General features: G+C 28.9%; 1 protein-coding gene and 1 non-coding gene across 2 annotated transcripts in view; one reads left to right on the top strand and one right to left on the bottom strand.

The window, feature by feature from the left end:
• Positions 1-14,959, top strand: part of LOC107451674 (uncharacterized) — a 274,776-nt gene that overhangs the window by 45,272 nt on the left and 214,545 nt on the right. The gene's annotated exons all lie outside the window — the stretch shown is intronic.
• LOC122270328 (U6 spliceosomal RNA) lies at positions 6,891-6,998 on the bottom strand. The gene has a single exon (XR_006225734.1). It is a non-coding gene; the product is annotated as a U6 spliceosomal RNA (small nuclear RNA).

A 14,959-nucleotide genomic window follows, 5' to 3' on the forward strand; every position in this document is an offset into this window, starting at 1 on the left:
CACATACTGTTCATTCACTGGGAAATCTATGCCCAGTAAAGGAACATGCCTGTTCCCTCACTGGTTAGAAGTTGTTTTTCGTATTTTTAACATACTTTTGATGCGGAACATCACTAAAGGTACAAGAAAATTAAAGTTCATTTTTTATTTTCATTAACTTAGAAAAAAAAACAGTAAAGGAACACTTGTTCCTTCACTGGTTTTTCATCGTTTGGTGATCCAGTGAATAAACACCCCCTTATCTCAGTACTTTATTATGCTATGATGCTTAAAAAAGTACAAAACGTAACTTCAATAACTATATTTTGAATTCTCTTTTTCACAGTGAGAAAAATAAAACTATTACATGCAATTAATACCACTTCAAACATATAAATACAAACACTCGCCTTATAATTTTTTCAGGGAAACAAGATGTTGCAGAGATAATAACAAATTCAAGAATTTTTCCAGAGAAGTCTATTAGACCAGGTAATCCAAAACATTGCTAGATGACTTCCGATTGTTTGGCAGTAAGCTATTGTTACCAAACAATCCAAAAAAAAATTTCAAATTCTTATTTTTGATCGATATATATGAAATGTTCCTTCACTGGGTAGTGTTTTTCACTGGTTGGTTTACCCTATAACGACATATATTTATTAAAATTGAACCTGTAAAAATTTCTAGACTGTTTAAAAAATAGCATAGCTTTAAAAAAATTCTTTAAATTAAATACTATTTTTATAATAGTAGAATCAAACTGCATTTTTTAAATTTGATTAAATCAAATAAAATAGTTTTCATTAGGTTTCATTAAATTACACACTACCATTTATAAATAGGAATAAAAAAAACGAGGTTTTATTTAGAAATTGATTGAGATAATGTATAGTTTTGTATGAATTTGAGACAAGTGCCAGTTCTTTTATTTGAACTCAAATTAAATAACTACTTATCTTTCAAATTTGCTTTTGAAACTCTTTTTTTTCTTTCAATTTTAACAAATAAGTTTTTTTTTTATTTAGCGTATATATTTTATTTAATAGATGCAACATGACGATTAAAGCAAATAAAATGTTAAACAATTTAGTTTTTATTTTTAATACTAAATATATATTAAGGAATTTTGCCTCTTTCACATTGCAAGCATTTTTGCTTTAAACTTTTTTCACTTTTAAACAATTTTTTTATTTCTCATGTTTATGGTTTCAAACTAAACATTTTTATTTAATTAAGAATTAAAATCTTTTATTCCTTTATTAAAAACAGAAAACCAAGTAAGAACTCCAAAAGTATATTCTGAACATCTAAATAACGTAATTTTCCTTACTTTAAAAGCATAATTTCATAAAACTTTTATCTAGCAGTTGCAAACATAATTATCATTTAATATATTTGTCCCGTTATTCTCAAAAAATACTCACGTAACATCTTAATTAAGATTTGAAATAACTTTTTTTGGTAAAAGTTTAATATCTTTGTTTAATTTAAAGCAACGGATTGCATAACTGAAGCTCCAACTTTGCAGAAAAGACGAAAGATGGATCGTTTAACAAATACCGCTGATTACAATTCATTCTTCCGTCAAAATTGTTTTGACAATCATAAGCACTTCTTTTTTCTTCCATATATTCAGTTTCTGGTTCATGTATTATTATAAGTTTTCGATAAAAATTCAAGATTTGAGTTAAGATTAAGTTCCATTTTCACTTTAACTTAAATTTAAACTCTCGGCATATCATTTTCACTATTGCAATTATTTCTAACACAAAATACAGTAAAAATCTATCTATTTAAATAAAGCAGAATGTTTTATATGTATGTGTTTATATACAAACCCACAATTCTGGTGTATATACATTTATACACAATGGACCTAACTGTCTATTTTAAAACTCTCTCTAACCACCGGTACGCTCTCAACATCAAAATGAAAGAGTTTTCCATAGGATTTGATAGAGATTTTATAATGAGAGCAGATTGTTAACTTGCCTATCTAATTAATCAATCAAAGATTATTGAGCCGTGGTGGTACAGGAGATAGAGCAGGGGTTTCCAACCTATATAAGGCCGGGCGCCGCAATTAAAAACACCAGTCAAATGGCGGGCTGCAACTTTATCAAAATTTTATATAGGACTCTTTTACGTTTGAAGGAACATTAAATATTACTGACAGATATTTGTTGTACAAAACAAACGTATTGAATTACAAATTAAAATTAGAAGTAGATTATTAAGCAACATACACGATTATTTTTGTATTCGAAAAAAAAATTTCTTGGATGCAAAGCCAGAGAAAAAAAATTTTTTGTCCTATTGGTATGTTAAATTTCACAGAAACGAAAAAATTAGATTTTTTTAACTAAAGAAAAGTATTATAAACCCATATAGATTTTTTTTCAAAAATTGCCCGCGAAAAATGACAACTAATATATTTTAGTTTGCGGGCCACAAAAAAAGGCTTCGCTGGCAACCAGCTAGTAACCACTGAGATAGAGCGTTCACCTCCTAATGAGGTGAACCAAGTTCGAATCCCAGCGATGGCTGGTCGATATAAATTCTGCACCCGGCTCGCGCCGACCACAGTGACGTAAAATATCTTCAGTGGTAGATGGATCATGGTCAAATATCCCTTGCTATCATGCTAATCGTGGGGGTTTCGTGGTTTTCCTCTCTATGTAACGTAAATACGGGTAAGGTATATCAAAAAAAGTCCTCTGCAAAGATGAACTTCTCCCAATACTTGATCTAAGAGTTCTCTTGTCTTCTGGATTGGGTTCAAAATTTCAAGGCTATGGAGATGGAACCCAAAATTAGGTCAGCTGCTCGACGACGGTTGTAAAATAAAATCGAAGATTATTCTCACCGCACGTTTTTATGAATTATTTATTTTAGGTTTCCTATTTTAGGTTATCACAAGTAAATCTACGCTAACAATTTCGTGAATTATGGTGAGGACTTCGCCAAATCTGTAATTTAATAGGTATATAAAAACACATGTTTCTTTTACAGACACATTTGAATTTGATACATGTTTCCATAAACTTAACTAGTGGAAACTTAACAAGAACCTAATGAAATAAAATTGAAATCATCTATTAAACCATGGAAGAAGTATGGTAAATAGTGAAAATCACATTTCAAATCATACTATATATATAAGTAATTTTTCTTTTAATGAATTTGCTAACTCAATTTACGGTAAATCAAAAGGTATGAAGCCGTACCAGGACGTAAAACAAATAATAAGAAAAAGTTTAAAGAAAACTAATAAAGGGGCACAAATTATTATAACTAATAACGGAAAAAAAATTCTGAATCTGAAAAATAACTATAAAGAAGGCGGGTAGAAAACATTATAAATCGGTTTCATTACCTCTTGAAACATATAGGTGAATCTAACCATCTCACTTCATCTCCACTTTGTTTCCTAAAGTAATTTTAAAAAAATTTCACAATTCCACCTTCTTCAGAAGATAGATTTATTCGATCTTGTTAGAGTTTTTACTTTTCTACGCTTAAATATTAATTTACGGCTTCTAATGTTGCATACTTTTCTGACCTCCCTTTTAACCCTAAATCTCAAACTATATATTAAGAACGGTTGTGATAAAATTCACTGTATAATAAAGAAATAAATGGAAAAAAAAATTTTGCAGTTGAAGAAAGTCTTTTATAAATGATTATTTACAAAATACAAAAGAAGAGTTCAATTTATTTTTTTTTCCTTTCTGATGATTTCCTTTAGCAACAGAGCAATTTTAAATACTACAGTAAATAAATAAATAACAAATATTCTCTTGCAGATGAAACGTACATTTATTTTAAACACAATAATCGAAAAGTGGGATCCTTCCGAGATCCTTTTTATTGTACTCCTTTTCGCTCTACAAAATCGTTTTTCGATTGAATAACACATGATTAATAACGCTACTCCCTCTAAAAACGATAATAAAATGCAAATGAAATACATGAATAAATTTAATCACTTCTATTGCCACCGAGAATATCATTTACTTATAAAACCAAAAAAATATTAGTAATTGCTCTTTGCGAGATAACTTCGAGCTCACTTCATCCGCGCAACAAACTGTGCCCGCTTGTCTTGGAGAATTCATGAATAATGCAGTGGGACTTAAAAATCCCTTATCTGTGATTACAATTTTGGAATCCGGCAACTGATAACACCGTACACCAAACGATTTTAATACTTGTTTTAAGAACGAAAACTTAAGAAAAGAACAGACGATAATATTTTAAACAGAACAATCGTCTAGAATAGATGAGATTACGGATATATAAAGTCTGAGCTTTCCTGTTCTGTTTGCAGGGAATATTATTTCCCAAAGCGTACACAAATGATTATTTTTCTGAAATACATAATCCTGCATATTCAAATTCTCTCGGCGATATTCCAGTAGGGATCTTATAATCCGAATAGAAGACTTCTATAAATGAGCTTTCATTAACTAAATACCTTATTAAGGAGTCTGCTTTCGTTAATTTATTAAATGAGTTTTCGTAAATAAGCGAATTTAATGCTTAAGAATTACTGAATGAGATTAGATTATAGTTGTAAATATCTAAGCTATTATATTTTAATATTGTTCTTGCATTCATATTGATATTTCAAACTGGTTCATTCAGATTAACTAATGATATCGGTATTTTATTATTATTTTGATTAAAACTTTTAAATTTTGCATCGCCTGTTTTAGTAAAAAAAATAGTAAATATTATATTGTGAGTTTCATCTGAAAGGAACGTTTGGCGTTTCATATGCGTATATATATAGTTTTTTCGTTTTTTTTAAAAATAAGTAATGCTAAGAATATTTTAAAGTTGTTGAAAGTATAACTTCAAAATTTTGCATTAGTATTGCTAAAACATATTTTATTGAAGGTTTTATATAAAAAAAAAACTTTTGGGCTCTTGTTCTGAGTAAAAAATGCTCAGTAAGTGAGTACAGTTTAATCTGTACAGTGAGTACGTAAATGTTTCACAATAATATTTTAACTGCCTTCATTCTATGATACTTTACTGACATAATGATACTTTAATTTTTATATTTTGAAGCAAATTAAAGAAATTTTAAGATAATTTGTTTTTTTATTTAACTTCTCTTGTAATTTTTTGAACAATAATTTACAAAAATATAAGGAGTTTGAAATAATACAGCGAAGCACGATGCATTCGAATTTGTTTTTATTAAAAAAATGCATCAAATCACGCTTTCATAGAACGCATTACTCTCATTCACTCTATAATTATAGATATTTATTTAAATCGACCAACAATTGTGAACAAATTTTGTTTGTTCTCAAGAGCACTAAATACAACTTCTGCTACAACTTATTTTATTTTCATTTAAGGTATTTCCAATTTTTTTTTAAATAGCGTAAATAAACTAGTTTGTTCCAAATAAATTAAACTATCTATTACAAGTCTAGGTCCCCCTTAATGTCATAAAACTTCGCATAATTTAGTCAAATTTAAAAAAAAAAAACTTAGCCCAGAAGCACAAGCTATCTGATAATATAAGCTAGAAATCTAGCTATCTAGAAATGAAAAATTCAGAAAAGCTAAGCATAAACTCTAATGCGATTGTGATCATATAATTATTTAATCGAATGATTTCCCAATTCTTCAAACGATGAAAATCTAATCATATGGCGCACTTGATTCTAAATTAATCCATCAAATGTCGCCACAAGTGAAAGAAAGAACATGATTCAAATCTTCTTTAGAGCTTTCCCTCCCAATCCAATATCACGTGATTGATGACAATGGAGGTTGGTGAGATGTGTCCCAACTCCTTTGAGCAGAAGCGATTCCAACTCCACTTAACTGAACTGCGGACAAAAGAACAGTCCTCGATTATGGATCGGTCCTCTTCATGTCCAATTCTGGAGATAGAGCGATACTTAACCCTTAATTACGTTCCGTGGTCGATTTAATCGAGGTCCTTATCAATTTTCAGTTCGTAATGTCTTCCCTTAGCCATAACGAGGCTTCTATTACCTTACCTGGTTATTAAATGCACCGTTCTATGTATGTAATCCCACTTACACATCGATGTATTTACAGATCATTACCCTTTTATTAAAGGTTTGATTATTGATCTAAGAAAAGATCTAATCTGGTACCGTTTTAAAGAGGGTTTTGGATTTATGACGCTAATGAACTTTATGCTGTGCTTTAATAGCTGCTGTGGGTAACATAAGCTATATTTGAGTAGTTAGAAACTAGGTAATTTCTTATGATGGTACTTTTCGTAGCTCTTTCACCAAGCACAGATATTTATATGAAAATTTTTTAATGCAAAATGGGGTTGGTTTTAATGCAACATTGTATTGTAATATCCTTCAAGGCATAGTTTTATATCCATTCAACAGCATAATTTGATATCCTTAATCTCATAATATCTGTATAAAAATTTTTTTTAAGTCAATATGATATTCATTTTAGTGTAACGTTTGTAGTGTAATATTCTTAATAGCATAGTTTTTGTATCCTTTCAACAGTATAACATTATATCCTTAAATTCTTAATATTTGTATAAATATTTTTCTAATTCAATATGACATCCCTTTTAATGTAACATCGTAATATCCTTAAGATCATAGATTTTTTATCCTTTCAACAGTATACCTTTTATCGTATCCTTAGTCAATGCAATTTCCTAAAAAAAAACTTTTATGAACAAAATCGAATCAATTTTAACATGAATAATAGCATACACGTCTGACTAGCTGAGTTCTTACAGTTAAACAAATTCCCCGCAAAAAAATAAAGTGAACACTTGAAAGGCCATGGCCTACTGTGCTCATGCCAGTTTTCTTGACCTTGGTCTCTGCAGGATCTCCAGTTGGGCGATAAGCTGAACGTGGAACCCCTAGCGTAAAAAAAAAATTGTGGAACGCTTCACGATTTTGGGTGTCATCCTCATGTAGGAGCCATGTTAAGCTTTGCCGTATCGTACCAATTTCAGTGTATGCACTGGCCGAAGCAAGTACTTCCACAAAAAATATCATTCAAAAAACTATAATCTCTGTTTCCAAAAAATTTTGAAAATTTTTTTTAAATTTTTTTTTATTTCCAATGAGCTGGACAATCGGTCCTGCCGATGAGCAGACCTAGTGCGTTCTCCAGAGGTGGTATCCACTCTTTCAGGACCACCACAATGGGTGAGATACCGTTGGTCATGTTAATTTGGACGTCTAGTTTCTGCCACATTAGATGGCAGCACCGAGACTATTTGGATGCTGAAGTGCACTAGGAATGAAGTGCACTTAATTTTGCCGGAAATGCCAATAAGGCACTCCAGGGATCTTTTACATGCCGACATGACCACTGAGGATTTTCTGCATCCCGAAAATCCGGTGAAATTTTGGAAATAAGTTAGGTCATTTTTAAATAGTAAAATTATACACTCTTGTAAAATAGTTAATAAAATAAATATTTTTTAAAAATCGCTTCAGTTAAAAATAAAGGAAAATTACTTAGTATCAAGTCAAGGTTTCTTAATTTTGTCTTTAATATTTGCTTTCAATTCATCCGCAGCATTGGTAAATCTTCGTGATTTTTTTGAAGTCTTATATGGAGAATTTGAGTACATTTTTGCGTACTCATCAAACGATACTGTACCAAGGCTAATTTTCGAAGAATGCGTTATTTTTAAAAACGTGCCATTTAAAATAACTAAAACAAAAAAATTAAATTAACTGAACAAATGTGCGTTCGCTAAAGCTTTAAAACCAAATGAAACACTTAAAACTGAAATGAACTACAGATACAAGTTTAGCGCCTTTAACTAAATCACTCATTTAATCCTCCGAAAGCACACGCAACTGATTCGATTCCGCAACGCGTAACTCTAGTTCTCCAACGGAAATTTAACCAGATCTTCAATTACTGCAAAAATTCTCTCATTACAGGAATTAAGAAACTCTGCAACTCTCACGACACCATTAATTGCTAAGCAAATTAGGGTAGACGATAAGGGTGTACATCATTTCACTAATTAGAGAATTTGAGAGTTTTGTGTTCCTTTGGTATAAATTCTTTGAAATTCCACATCACATACGAACTAAGTGGGAAGAATTAGCTTAATTAACATAACCATTTATCTATTATGTTCTGAAAGCGAGAACCCTGCTTTTCGCGGTCATAAAAGCGTCTATAATTTAACGGAATTTTGACCGCTTGGTTTTTAAAAGGGTTCGTTTGAAACGAATGATGTAAGATCACATTTTGTGGAACTTTGTTTAATGTAATAATCGGGTTATAACATCAGGTTTGGTTAGCGAATCGATAGACTTTGTGATGGCAATTAACGTCAGGTTAATGAAAATTATTTGAAAAGACCACGTTGTATAAGACATGCACGTGTTAATCTAAATAGAGGATAATTTGGTATTAAACTATTTTATTGCTGTAATCGCCATTAAAGATATGTGAAAGGCTACATTAAACATTAAAAAAAGGCTCTTTTAGGGTTAAGGAAAATGATTTGCTAAAATGAAAATGTATTTATTTAACACACTACAGCAACAAAAAAGATAATATTTTTTTAAAACATATTTAAATCACGCATTTTAGGTATGTTTTTTCTTTCGATAGAAAATATGCTTTAATTAAATTTCTCTGCTACTAATAAATCATTAATCTCTATCTTTTTTTTAAAGTCCTTCTCTAAAACATTAAATTCATTGAAGAATATTTACACTCATCAGAGAGTAAATACTGCATTTGTATAGCTTTTAATAATTGTATAAATTCAGGAAATATGAACTCTGAAATGAAAAAGAATAAGCACTAATATTGCAGTTATGTATAAGAAAAATATTTTGTTTGTCCACAAACTCTTTCATAGAAACCTTTGAACTTTAGAATGAAAACGGTATTATTGCTTGAAAAGTCTCTCTCTCTCTCTCTCTCTGTGTGTGTATATATATATATATATATATACACACACAGAGAGAGAGAGAGAGAGANATATATATTTAAATGTATGCATAAGATGCCAATAATGCTTAATTAGTTGTGTTTATAGGTAAAGCTGGTAATATGATAATGAGTTATTAATATTGCAAATGTAAGTATTGTTGGTATTACTAATTAAAATGCAAACGTAGCTAAATATTTTCAAAATCCCGAAACGTAATAGTACCAATAAAAATTCACATTCACTGCATTTTTTTTATATTTATTTCTTCCTCATGGATTTGGAAAACTATGTTTAGTATATTTCTCTTTAAAGAAAATTCTTATTTAGAAATTTAATAAAGAATAACAAATGTAAAATCAAATTTAAATAAATGCCAATAACTTTTAATATTAAGATGCATTTTTGAATAAGGTTATGTACTAAAGATACTTATCTGAATAAAGGTATTTAGTTACTAAAGATGCTTCTCTAAATAAAGGTATATATGTATTAAAGTTATTTCTCTGAACAATGGTATTTATGCATCAGAAATATGCTTCTATCAGTAAAGGTATTTTTATTCAGAGAAGGTTGGTATTTGCGAAGAAAATAGCAGGAGTTTAAAGAATAATACTTATTTCATTTATTTTCATTTTAGAAAATTAATAAAGTTGCAAAAGTCCGTTTTACATTACTTTCTTATTGTATCTGTTTTATAGTTTTGTTTTTGGAAATACCAATTCTTGCTCATCTTGTCAATCCTATTAAATATTAATGGTAGAAGGATGCAATACATCCATTTAATGTATAAAGATAATAAAATAATAACTGTACATATCGTACTAATAATTTCCATGAAATAATATGAAATGAAATTATATTTAGATTGAACTCTTGTGTTTTTATTATTTATATGCAAATTTTAATAAGTTATATTATTATTGAAAGTTAGATTATTATTATTAAGCAAAAATAAGCATATCATGGATCCCTTCGCCTCCTTTAAGTGCTTACGTAATATTTGAACGACCCCATATTAAGTTTTATCCACACTTAGTGACTAACATGTTGGTCTGAGAATTTACCACCTAACACAGCCTGACACTTCAATGATTAATAATAATTAAAAATCTTGAAATACATGTATTATGAATCTTCAATTTCAAGTCAGAGGTTAATTTTTTTTTGCAAAGCATGCATGACATAACCTGAATTCATTCTGAAGTTATAAAAAAAGCCAAGGGAAGTCAAAAATGCATTATCTTACTGAATGTCAGAGGCTCCAGAAACCCGATTTAAATCAATCAATCAATAAAATATGATTCCTTGACTTTTTTGAAGAAATAAATGAATCATAGCATTTCTTGATTTAGTGCTAAATAAAACTGCCGAGAAAAGATACTTAAACATAAACTTTATATTTGAACTTAGCAACGAAATATCTGCAGACATTTATGCATGTCTATTTGATACTTTGCAACTGACTTCTATTGAATATTTCACAAATCTATTCGAATCTATCTACAGAAATCTAAAATCAATGTGGTGTTGTTATTGTTTCTACACTTTAATGTATTAGATAAGTATTTTAAGTTACTTATTTGTATTATTTTAAATATTTTACTCATGGGCGTCATTCCTAAATTTCAAGCATACAAAAAAAATTCTAAAATGAACTAAATACCTGCAAAACGACTACTTATAATTATCACTCTCTTGTCTTTAACTTTAAGGAATTTAAATCCATAATTATTCACGAAATTTTTCTTTATTTGTCTAAAATATTCAGGTAGACTTTTAGAGATTTCAAAGGATTGACGGTGACCTATACCCCACCCCCAGCAAACGATGCCCACACGGAAAAAAATACTTGTAAAATTATTGTACAGTATGATAATAACACTTCTGGTAAAGAAAAAGAGCTTTGGTAAATAAAGCCAAATATATACGGTATTTAAACTAATAATTTGGTGATTTTTTTCATTTCCATGGTGAAGGTTTTCCAGAATTTCAGGTTTTCAAAATTATAGTTCTTATTACCACATATATAGTAAAAAATGCAAAACTGATAAGCGGATTCAACCAAATAAACGGTTTTTTTTCAGATCTCATGCTAAAATTACCAAATTTTTACTCATTTACTCAATTTTATCATCTAATAACCATATTATGTTGTTAATTTTACCAAATCATCAAACAGGAGCTTTGATCTAAACTACCATGCGTCTTGTTGCTCCTTTAGAACCAGAAAACTGGGTAAAAGTTACCATATTTTGCTAGCTTTGACTATACTTTTTTCTCAGTCCATGATTTTACATTTATGCATGTCTATTTCAAACTTCACAACTGATTTTCATTTATTTCACAGATCTATCAACACTAACCTAAAAAGAGTGTGGTCGTTCGTATCGTTTAAACAATCTTGAAACGTAACCATACATTTTATCTCATCTATTTTAAATTAAAAGTCTGTTAGTAACAAAAAATTTCAAAAATTAAATGCGTAAATGCACAATGAATGCATTTAATTTGAAAATGTAATTAAATTGTTATTGAGAGAATTAAAGATGATGTTTATTAATTGTTCATGTAAAATTTTAGCTAAAAATTAATTATTGATAGTAAACATCATTAAAGTGAAACACGATTAAATACTTCAACTTTTATTTGACTTATTCATTTTTTTTCTTCAAACGAAAACGAAAATCGTTTTAGAAAAATTAATGGCATATTTGCGATTGTACTAAACTCTAAAGATTGCAATTGTGCAAGAGAACTGTTTGATTGTGCAAGCGTCATCACCCGTAGGGAACGCGCAATCGTTACAGGCATTTGTTGTTCTGCTGAATTTGCATTTTTATACTACTCAGTGGAAAACGGAAACATTTTCGTTGACTCAAAGCATTGTTTAAATCCTTTTTCCTCGTGAATCCTCAAAAATGCATCGAATACGAAAAGAGTGTGAAACGGGAGGTAGCGAACAGAGGAGTAAATTTACTTTTAATGAAACTCCTCAGTTCGAAAACGAAATCGTTTTTATCATTTTTCCCTTTGTGGTACGTAAAGTGAGAGTATAAAAAAAAGGAGTTACTAAATGGTGGGAATGCTTCGTTATTTAAATTAAGTCAGAATGAGTTGAAAGGTTTTTATTGATTTTACCAACATTTATTTTTTAATGATACCGTTTCGGTTTTTGGTTGAAATTAAGAAATAAACAAATATTGCTTTTGTTTTCTCTTTTTTTTTAATCAAAGAATGTTTTTTTGTGCATTTCGAATGCTTTTGTAATTTGAAAAAATTGAAACGAACACTTCAGCAAAGAATTGCCATTTTCTGTTTTAGAAGAGCTTAGTAAGAAATCACACTGAGAAAAAAGTATGGTTAAAACTACCAGGATATGGTAAAATCTCCCGTGTTCTGGGTCTATGGGAATACCAAAAAGCTCAGTATTTTTTATCGAAGCTCTTTGGTAATAATTTTGTTAAAATTAACAATAAAATATGGTTTTATAATATTTGATGAAATTTTGTTAAATTAGTAAAATTTGGTAATTTTATAATTTATTCCGAAAATTTACTTTTCATTTTTGTATTTTTTATGAGATGTAGGTTGATAAGAACTATAATATTGAAAACCAGAACTTTTAGTAAACCGCTAACAAATGAATGGTTTAAAAACCTTGTGTTTCAGTTTTATTAACCAGAATTATCCCCTTTTTTTTAACAGAAATGCAATTGCTGTACAGTACGGTAAGTTTAACAGAATTTTTTCCCCGTTCTCAATGAAAATATTGCTTGAATTTAAAATACACATTTTTTGAATATTCGCATTGATTTTATTTACTAAACACATTTAGAATCAAACAAATTGTAATTTAAGATGTTACAATTATTTCAGAGGGAAATTCTTTTCATTTTCTGCAATCAATTTTTTTCGAATGAGATTCTGGTTAAACATCTAAATAAAATATTTTATGCAGTGCAACCTACTAATTTCACAAAATTGATCAGACCAAATTACACATTATATTAATCTAAGCCAATCACAACTGGCAATACGATTAAAACACTAACTCCCGCACAACTGTAAAAAATCATTACATATTTCGAGAAAGGAAGCTCAACAACTTTTTACTCTCGTCTGCTAAGGATATTAACGTTGAGATAAAATTTCAGAAAACTTGAATCGCTTGACTTTTGAATGAAATTTGTTTTTTCGTTTGAAAGTTTTTTAAACTTTTGATTTTTGAACACTTCTGAAAAAAATTTGAAATTTGAATTCTATCCCCAAAGAAATTATTTTTTTAGAAATCTTAGCATTTTAAATATGTTTAAACTATTTTTCATTCCAGTTGCTTACCATGCATAGTAAAAATAAATAAGCGATATTAGATTTAGATATACCTATCAACATACTTGATTTAAAATCGTTTGCACATTTTATCGAATACTATCTAAGCATTCTGAGACAATGGAATTTCCATTGTTGGACTTTCATATAGCGTAACTGATCAATACTTCTTTTGCTCAACTTAAGACTTTTTAATGAGATTCGAATTTTTATTTACCATCCACTGAGAAGAAACATGACCAAAAGCACATATTATATAATTTTTCAACATTTTGGAATGTTCGCAAACTATATTTTTTTCTTCTTTTAGTAGTGGCAACTGGTAAAGTAAGAAAACTTTTTTTAGTAAGGAAACTTTTGAACGCGAATAGAATAAATAAGGGGTAAATATTTAAGTGAAATCTTGTGGGTTATAATTAAGACATGAGTAGAATTTTTTAGAAAAATCACGTATTCTGTTCAGCAAATTTTTATTATCTTTTTCTAGAAATGTTGCGTTATAATAATTTCTATTTCTCATTATCTGAAATGGTTTATAAGGATTTTCCTATTTCTGAGTGTGGTTTTATAAATTATCAATATTTAGTTTACCAACATTCATTCAAAGGAAACTCTAAGGTAATCAATATGCCAGCTCTCAGGATTGCTAGTACTTTTAACCTAAAAACCCATTTTTACCATACAATTTACAAAACAAAAAAAACTTCATATACCGAAATATTTACTGTAAAACCATTAAATAACTGTAATTCAATGTATATTACTATAAATAAATATTACTGTTTCGGTATGAAATTTTATATATGGGTGATTTTCATGAAATATGACAATTTACAGTCTCTTGCTCCAAGATCTGACACTATACTACTAAAAGAACTTTTCTTTTTAAATTTTAAGAAATAGCACTACTGTTAGTATTTTAAAATGAAATTGTACTAGCATTGACTGTTTAGTATATTTAAAAAATTTAATTAAATTTCAAAATGTTATTTTCCTGGTATGTCACAAACAATATTTCCAATAATAACTAGCTTCAAAACATCCTATAAAATTTTCAATACCTAAATTTTTTTATCTCAACCGTTGTAAGCATTTCTAAAATATATGCGGATTGCATTATTTACAAAAATTTTGCAGAAAGTAATTTTTTCTGTCAATAATTTGTTTGTCACCAAAAAATCTGTCATTTTCCTGGCTACTTTTATTTAGTGATTTATAACCAAAATAGATAGCACCAGCAATCAATATCTTATGTTAACAGATTGATTAGAAAACCATCCTACCTGAACAAGTCTTATTGCCTGAATAAAGTACCAAATTTCTGTTTCAAAACCTATTTCAAAAAATTTTTTAAAGTGAATAGGTTTTTATGTTGTCATTTTCCTGTCTTCTTGAAATCATTAATAACATGAACTACATAGATTTACCTGAGTTATTTCAAGAAATCCTGTTGTTTTCTGCGGAATGTAAACATCTCAGGCCGAAATGTTAAATTAAAGTTAAATGCTATATAAGGGCAAATCGTCATTATCCTGGCTGTCATTTTCCTGACTTATGAATGCCATGACATTGAAACAGTTTCCAGAAAATTTTTTAAACCAGTTTAAACAGTTAATGTAAAGAGACAGTTAACAGTTACAGTTTAATGTAAAGAGAGAAAGCAAATATTAACCTAATACCAAGTTTATGTAAGATTGT

Source organism: Parasteatoda tepidariorum, chromosome 4, assembly GCF_043381705.1.
Source record: "Parasteatoda tepidariorum isolate YZ-2023 chromosome 4, CAS_Ptep_4.0, whole genome shotgun sequence".
NCBI lineage: Eukaryota > Metazoa > Arthropoda > Arachnida > Araneae > Theridiidae > Parasteatoda > Parasteatoda tepidariorum.